We start from the raw sequence: 7334 nt of genomic DNA, 5'->3' as shown, positions 1-7334 counted from the left end.
GTCATCAGGTTGATACCACGTAAAGACAATCCGTGGCGACGCATTCCAGTATAAAAAAGACCTGTGGTACAGGATGGGATTACTGATTTTGTGCTTCTGAACGTCCAGATATGTTCCCTAAAAGAAGTGCACACCACTCTCTGGCTAAAAAAGGAAATAAAAGGAAAGGACTTCCTCCTTGTTCAGCCAAACATTGGGACATGTTGTCTATCCTGTCCAAAGCTCCTTCACCCATGTGAAAACAACTCATTCAAACAGCCTTAAAAGAAGTCGTCGAGACCCTGTGTGAATGTTACCTGAATGAAAGGCACGATACCTTTGTCTCCACAACAGAAAGAATGCTTAGCCATCCATCGACACGTTCATCACCAAATTATCCGAAAGAAAATACCCATGCGTCAAAAGAAGATGTTGGTACAACACGGAGTAATTTTGCCTATGTTGTTAGGACCCTTGCTGAAAGGAATATTAGGAATAACGCTGGGAGGACTCATGGGTGCAAGATAATAAAAAAGAACCAAGAAAATAAAAGGGACCTTAGGAGTCAAAAGAGCTGAGACGTGACCATTTAAATCGAATGGAAAGACGAAAATTGGCTTTAGTGCCTTACAAACGATGGATGGAATACCATCGTTGGCAAGAACAACGGATCCGCATTTGCCTCCCAGTCCTCATTAAACCGAGATGTCCCAGTTGCAACACGAAATGCAATCATTAATGGTTCGAAACAGACAAAATCGCAAAAGTACGGTCAACTAATGCAACGACTGCAACTATTTCACCAGAAAGCTTTAGACGAGACAGTTCTACCCACTCTGAAAATTTTAAGACCCTTATGAAAAGTCAATCACCATAACCACCACCCCCACCTCCAGATGTCATGACAGACACAGCGCCACGAATGCATGAGGAATAAAAGGTCCGAGAAGTCCTTCAAACACCGTCAGCAGCTTCCATTCCTAGGAAGATTTCATCATCCTTGTTGACCTCTTCTCCACTCCCCAACGAGAAGAACTTAAAACTTGGGTTAAATAAATGATGCCCACTCCTCCTTCGACAGACGTAATAAAGAAAGAAGGGAAACCTGAAGTGAAAAAAGAAAAGAAGACCAAAGCCATCCATTACCACCACCACCATCTTCATCACTACCCTCGTCTTCATGGCACATCGGACAAGTAACGTCGTTTCCAAACCACCATTTCGCCCCATCCAAAGTATCACCAGCGAAGAATGGATGACTTATTAAATAATAGAGAAGGTGTTAGCGAGCATTTAATACGATCCATCCCATCCTGCAGGTCACGGAGGAATCCAGAAATTGCATCGTGCTGCCAAAACTCGACTGAAAAAATGTCCGTTTACCTCAAGTGTAACGATGGTTAGAACAACAAGTTGCGTACACTTTACACAGGCCCATTCGACGAAAATTTTCCAGAAGTCTCACCCTAGTGGAGGGAATCGATCAGCAATGGCAAGCCGATTTAGCCAATGTCTTTCATTTGGCCAACTATAATCGTGGCTACAAATAGTTTTGTGTCATGGACGTCTTTTCTAAATTTGCCTGGGTCGTGCCATTGACTTCCAAATTAAGAAGTGAATTAGTGCGAGCCCTCAAACTGGTGTTGAAACAAAGCGATCGTCACCCTCTTCGATGGCAGACCGACAAAGACACCAAATTTCTGAACCAAGTTTTCCACATAGAACTAAAGAAACGTGACATTCATTTTTTCACCACAGAGATTCCCAACAACACTTTATTCTGTTTCACGGCCTTATTATCTCAGGTCATCGAATTGGAACACCAATGGCTTTGGTGGAAATAATTGACCCGACACAAATCCAAAATATCACTAAAAATCAAAACACTTTTCACGTCAAAATCCTGAACGATCAAGTGCAACAAGAGATGATTACCAAAGATGAAAAATTCTACAAAGACAAAAACAAAACATAAAACATCACTAGCCAAAGCTAACTTAAGTATTTATAAAATTTAAATTCCGGTAGGCTATTATTTTAGTGGTCAACATTTGGTGAACACTTTTGCCAGTATTTTCAATGCTCAGTTTGGCAACGTCCTGACCAAACTGAACAAACCTGTCACGACTGAATACTATAACGTAGCTCGTCGCCTGCTTGAGGATGCCAAAACGTTGTCCATTACATTTTGTCTTGAATTGTTTGATAGTTTTGGCGGATACCTTATGTGGGCCCCCGATTCCTTAGACATTAACAGCAACGATCGATTTTATAAGTATTTTAAATCCCCTGTAAAATTGAACCAAGGACTGAATTCAACCTTTGTGTACTCCGATGTGGTGGAGTACAATGTGGTGGGACATACCTCCGTAGCGATACTGCGTGTCATTCCTTTCAAAGAGGATTCTGCCACGAACGCTTATGAGGAAGGTGGAAACACCTATAACATTGCTATAAAATGAGATCTGGGACAAAATATTTCATTCACCAAAGGGAAAGTCACGGTAAATCTCCATTTTAGAAAACGATTCTCTAACGACACGTAAGTCATGTATCCAGTGTATCGAGGCGTCGCTCGAAAACGAGGACATGGTTTAGGAGATGTGCTAAAATCGGCCATTCGTTCGGTCGCTCCCGTTTTGAAACCGATCGTGACACGAAGATTGCAAGCATTGAAAGATGTCGCGTTGACCCAAGGCATAGGATTTCTCCAAAATGTCGTCAGCGACAAAGAAAACCCTAAAGAAGCTTTCTGGATAGCAGGCAAAAATGTTTTGTTGCAAACAGGCAAAGACATTTTGGGCCGACGAGAAATGCCTATAAATGCCCTGGACGCTGCCGAGTCAGGTATTCCTGCTTCCCTGACAACACAGAAAGAGGCAGAAAGAGACGACGAACACCCTTCCAGAGGACGTCATACTCATAAAGCTTGAAAGTCTAAGATAAGAAGAACCGTGTTAGACTTAGGCGTTTTTGATTATAAAAAAATCACAGAGATAAAAAATGAAACACCTAAAGTATTGCGCATGTTCCAAGTCGGAACTGGATCTGCTTGCCATGCCACCCACCATGATGACGATGCAAGAATCCCACTGGGTAAAATTTCACCCCATCTCCTGTTTGAGGGATTCAGTTCCCATCGAGTTTCAAATCAAAGGACAGTACCTGAAGGTCAAATAAGGATGCAATTGCTATAGAAGGCGATGAGAAAGTAGCTACCGTTAAGAATTTCACGCATTCCCGGTTCAACGGAGTAGATTTGTACTTGAATAACAAACTAGTTAGCAGCAGCATGGATACTTACCCTTACCGAGCCTACCTGGAAAATCACTTGACGTACTGAATAGACGCTAAGAACACCCATCTATATGCCTCCATGCTATGGGAACCTGATGACGCGAACAAGTTCTATATATCATCGAAAGAGAATGATGGATTTGAAGAGCGACGAAATAAAATCAAGCATGGACGTATTTTAGAACTGATGGATCGGTTGCATTTGGAAATGTGGTTGCAAGGGAAGTATTTGCTGAACGGCGTGGATTTTCGCCTGAGACTGGATCACAGCAGTGCCGATGAATACAACTGTTGCCTCTTTCAAAACCATCATCCAAGAAGCCCGACTCTACGTGCGACGCGTGGAAGTATTACCTAAAGTGGGAAACTACATCAGTCACACTTTGAGCAGAACGACCGCCAAGTATCCGATACGACGCGTGGAAGTGAAAACTTTCACCATTCCGTAGGGTCAGCGATCCATGAACCAAGATCATCTGTTCCAAAGACAGTTACCCAAACGTTTAATCATTGGCATCGTCGAGAATGAAGCCTTCATTGGAACCAAACTAAAAAGAAATCCTTTCAACTTTCAACACTTTGGCGTGTCCAAGATTCAAGTCAGTCACGATGGAAAGGCATTGTGTACCAGACCTTTTGATCCTGACTTTAAAGAGAAGAATTACTTGAGATCGTACTTGTCCCTGTACGAAGCCACGAGACAGCTAGAGACCAACACTAGTCATGGTATTACTTACAAGGATTATGCAGGAGGCTATGCTTTGTGGGCTTTTGATTTCAAACCAGACCAAGGCAGCGACGAGGGATATTTCCACCCTTTGAAGTCCGGCCAGATTGGTGTGGAACTTCAGTTTGCAAACGAGAACCTAATATAACGGTGAACGCCATTGTGTGTGCCAATTTTGATAATACCATATAAATCTACAGTTTGAGAGAAGTCATTCTATACTATTAGAAGCTATCGAAGACTATAATCTCTCTTTGAATAGTGGAGAATCTTTGGAAATGGAATGGGAGGATACCGTGGAAACAGAACCCAAAGACAAAGACGAAGATGTTATATTGATGAAGTCCAGATGGCCAGAACAAGAACAACATTTAGTCTCCTGTTTTGCCAAACACGTGGCAGAAAAATATACAGAATTGATCAAGATTGCTATGGATGTCAAAAAGAAGAAGCCGTGTTACATCAGTGGTATAAAGACTTGCGTAATGATTCCTCTCCTCGATAGATAGCTCTAGAGATCTATCAAATCGAAGCTCTTTTGGCTCAGAGTACGGAGACGAAGCGAAGATACGGTTTCTTGTCAGAGATTTGTAAGCAAAAACGACATCATCGACTTTATGAGAAGAAATGCCCAAACGACACGATTCAATAATGTGAAATTACAAGGCACAGATTCCATAGTGTGTGGACATTATTCTATGTATTTCCTTCATCAACGCAGTCTTGGATATTCTTTAGAACATTTATTGACTTATTTTGATCGTCACTCTTCTAGAAACGATGACAAAGTAGATCGATGGTTATGTGACCATTATGGTCATCTTTTGTCTTTAGCTAGGAAAGGTAGTGTACATCAATGGCCCAATGACTTCCATTAGTGGAAGCCTAACTTAACTTCAGAACGTTGTCAGCCTTGTAAAAAATAGTTGGTTATTTGAAAAATTGTTTGTTTGTTTGTTTGTTTGTTTGAAAAAAGTTTTGTTTTGGTAATTGTCGTTTGTTTCCAATTTTTTATCATTATACATGATCTTTGATTTCTCTCTATCCCTCACCCTAAAAATCAACAATCACAGTGTTCCGACTATAAACTTTGTAGGGATATTTTCTATTGCGTCCGCGCTTGGACTATATAGAGAGGGGCGGTATCCAGTTTCCCCTACAACATACCCACATTATTAAACAAGGTATATAATAAAAACATCGAAACTACATACAAAAATATATTATGGTACTTTAAACAAATTAACAAATATGACAAAATATAAGCAAACAAAACATCAATCACTAGACAGAACTAAAGCGGTAGGGTAGGATATCTATCACATAAATAACATCACATAAATAAATATATCCACAAGATAGATCAATAAACAAAACAAATAAGTCTAAACCTATCATAACTAGTAGACATGATAACAAACGTATAATTAGGGAATAAAAAAGAAGAGATGTCTTTGAAAAGTCCTAACGACCCGAGCATTCGGCAAAGATATATGTCTTATCAAAATAGATTTAGCCTGAAAATAACATCACATAAATAACTATATCCACAAACTAGGAAAACAATCAAATCAAAACGTCAATCACCAGACAGGACTAAAGCGGTAGGGTAAGTCTGCTAGCCAAAGTGCAAGATCATATGGGGAACAAAAAAGTGTGTGTGTGTGTGTGTGTGTGTGTGTAGAGGAGGAAAAAAAACATTATTAATTAACACTTCCTTCCACTGCATGTGTTCATGCCATTAATACAATATTAACCATACAGGTCTGAAAGAACTATACAAATAACTCTACAACTCCCCCATCCAAGAAACAATAATGTATATAAGGTGGCTAACCCTGCCACCAGGCCCGGTTGCAGAAGATGACAAAGATTGATAATGTATAAACAAACACCACAAAGACTCGGGTCCCCATAAGAATTAAGAGTATAAGGTGACAAAAGCCCAGTCATCAGGCCCACCGCACAAGGCGGAAATAAAATAAATAACAGATACACAGACCCCAAATTACTAAACACACAACACTCAAATCCCAACATTACCCATCAGACCAACACAATTATAAATAGCAAAATTTAGAGGCACAATGTACTCGCAAGACTTCCAACAAGTAAAAATGAAATGACGGCCCATGGTGGACCAGTCGCAAACATCATGGCCGGCCTACAACATTGAAAGTTTAGTCGGAACCAAAACACCTTATTCCAACATCAGACCAACAGAAAGAAGAAAGAAGAGGAGAAAAGAAAACAAAAAAAAAAACACAAAACAACAAAAAAAAAAAAAACAGGAAACAAAAGAGAAGAAAAAGAAGACCGACATCGACTTTCAAATTGAATTGCCTTCTTATATGAGATTCTTCCTTTGGCTTATGAAGTTCTCTTTTGAGAAAAGCTCTCTCTTCGAAATCCTGATCTGATCCTTTGATTACCACCATCAAAATTCAACACCAAAGAAAGCATAACATGACACAAAAAGTACATAGGGTGCCTGACACCCAGCTGATTGGTACTATTTAGAAATTTGAAGGTACACAAAATTCTAACCTTTTGTCAAATTAGTAAAGGAAATTATACAACTCAATGAAATTGGAAAATTGCACAGGTGGCTTACACACTATTGTAAAAGTAATTGTCCACTAGCAAAACGGGACTAAAATTTGATCATATGCGCTACAACGTTTCAGGGCGTGCCGACATCCAATGGCTTTCTGCGTCGCCGGTGTGCCTTTTCTCTTTGCCTCGCATAGACATGTCCAAAATTAAGGAGTGCGCCATTTGCACATAAAAACGGGGCTATGGTGGCACCATACCCACATCCCCACCAATTAAGAATCCTGACCTTCATTACTTAACCGGTCGCGAAGGCACTAAATACATAGGCGACCTAAATTTTATTATCATCATCATCAGTCTGACCATCATTCAATTCTTAGCAAGAGGACGTAGACCAGTTAACATCGGGGAGCGCTACGTCTTAGAGTCCGCGTGGCGGTTATGAATGAACTCACGTTTGAAGAAATGATGAGCCACCAGACAAGCAAGGACTTATATGTTTGCCCGGGACGAAAAAGAGTAGTACTGAAATTCTTCGCTGGAATGCTGCCCTTCCTGAACATTCAGGCGGTAGACACAGAGACGGCAGAACCGGAGTATCGGGGGCTCATGAATGGGTGCAGGCGGGAAAAGCAGACAAAGTGTGCTGCACATAGGACCACTACAAAACAACGTGGCCATAATGTGGTAGCCTCCTGCTTCTGTCGAGCAAACCCATCATGGAAATAAGCTTCAGATATAAAGAAGTCGCTGGACATCCTCAACGGAAATATGG

The sequence above is a fragment of the Sinohyriopsis cumingii genome, chromosome 11 (assembly GCF_028554795.1).
Source record: "Sinohyriopsis cumingii isolate HCF-2022 chromosome 11, ASM2855479v2, whole genome shotgun sequence".
Taxonomy (NCBI): domain Eukaryota; kingdom Metazoa; phylum Mollusca; class Bivalvia; order Unionida; family Unionidae; genus Sinohyriopsis; species Sinohyriopsis cumingii.
This window is presented reverse-complemented; position numbering follows the sequence as displayed.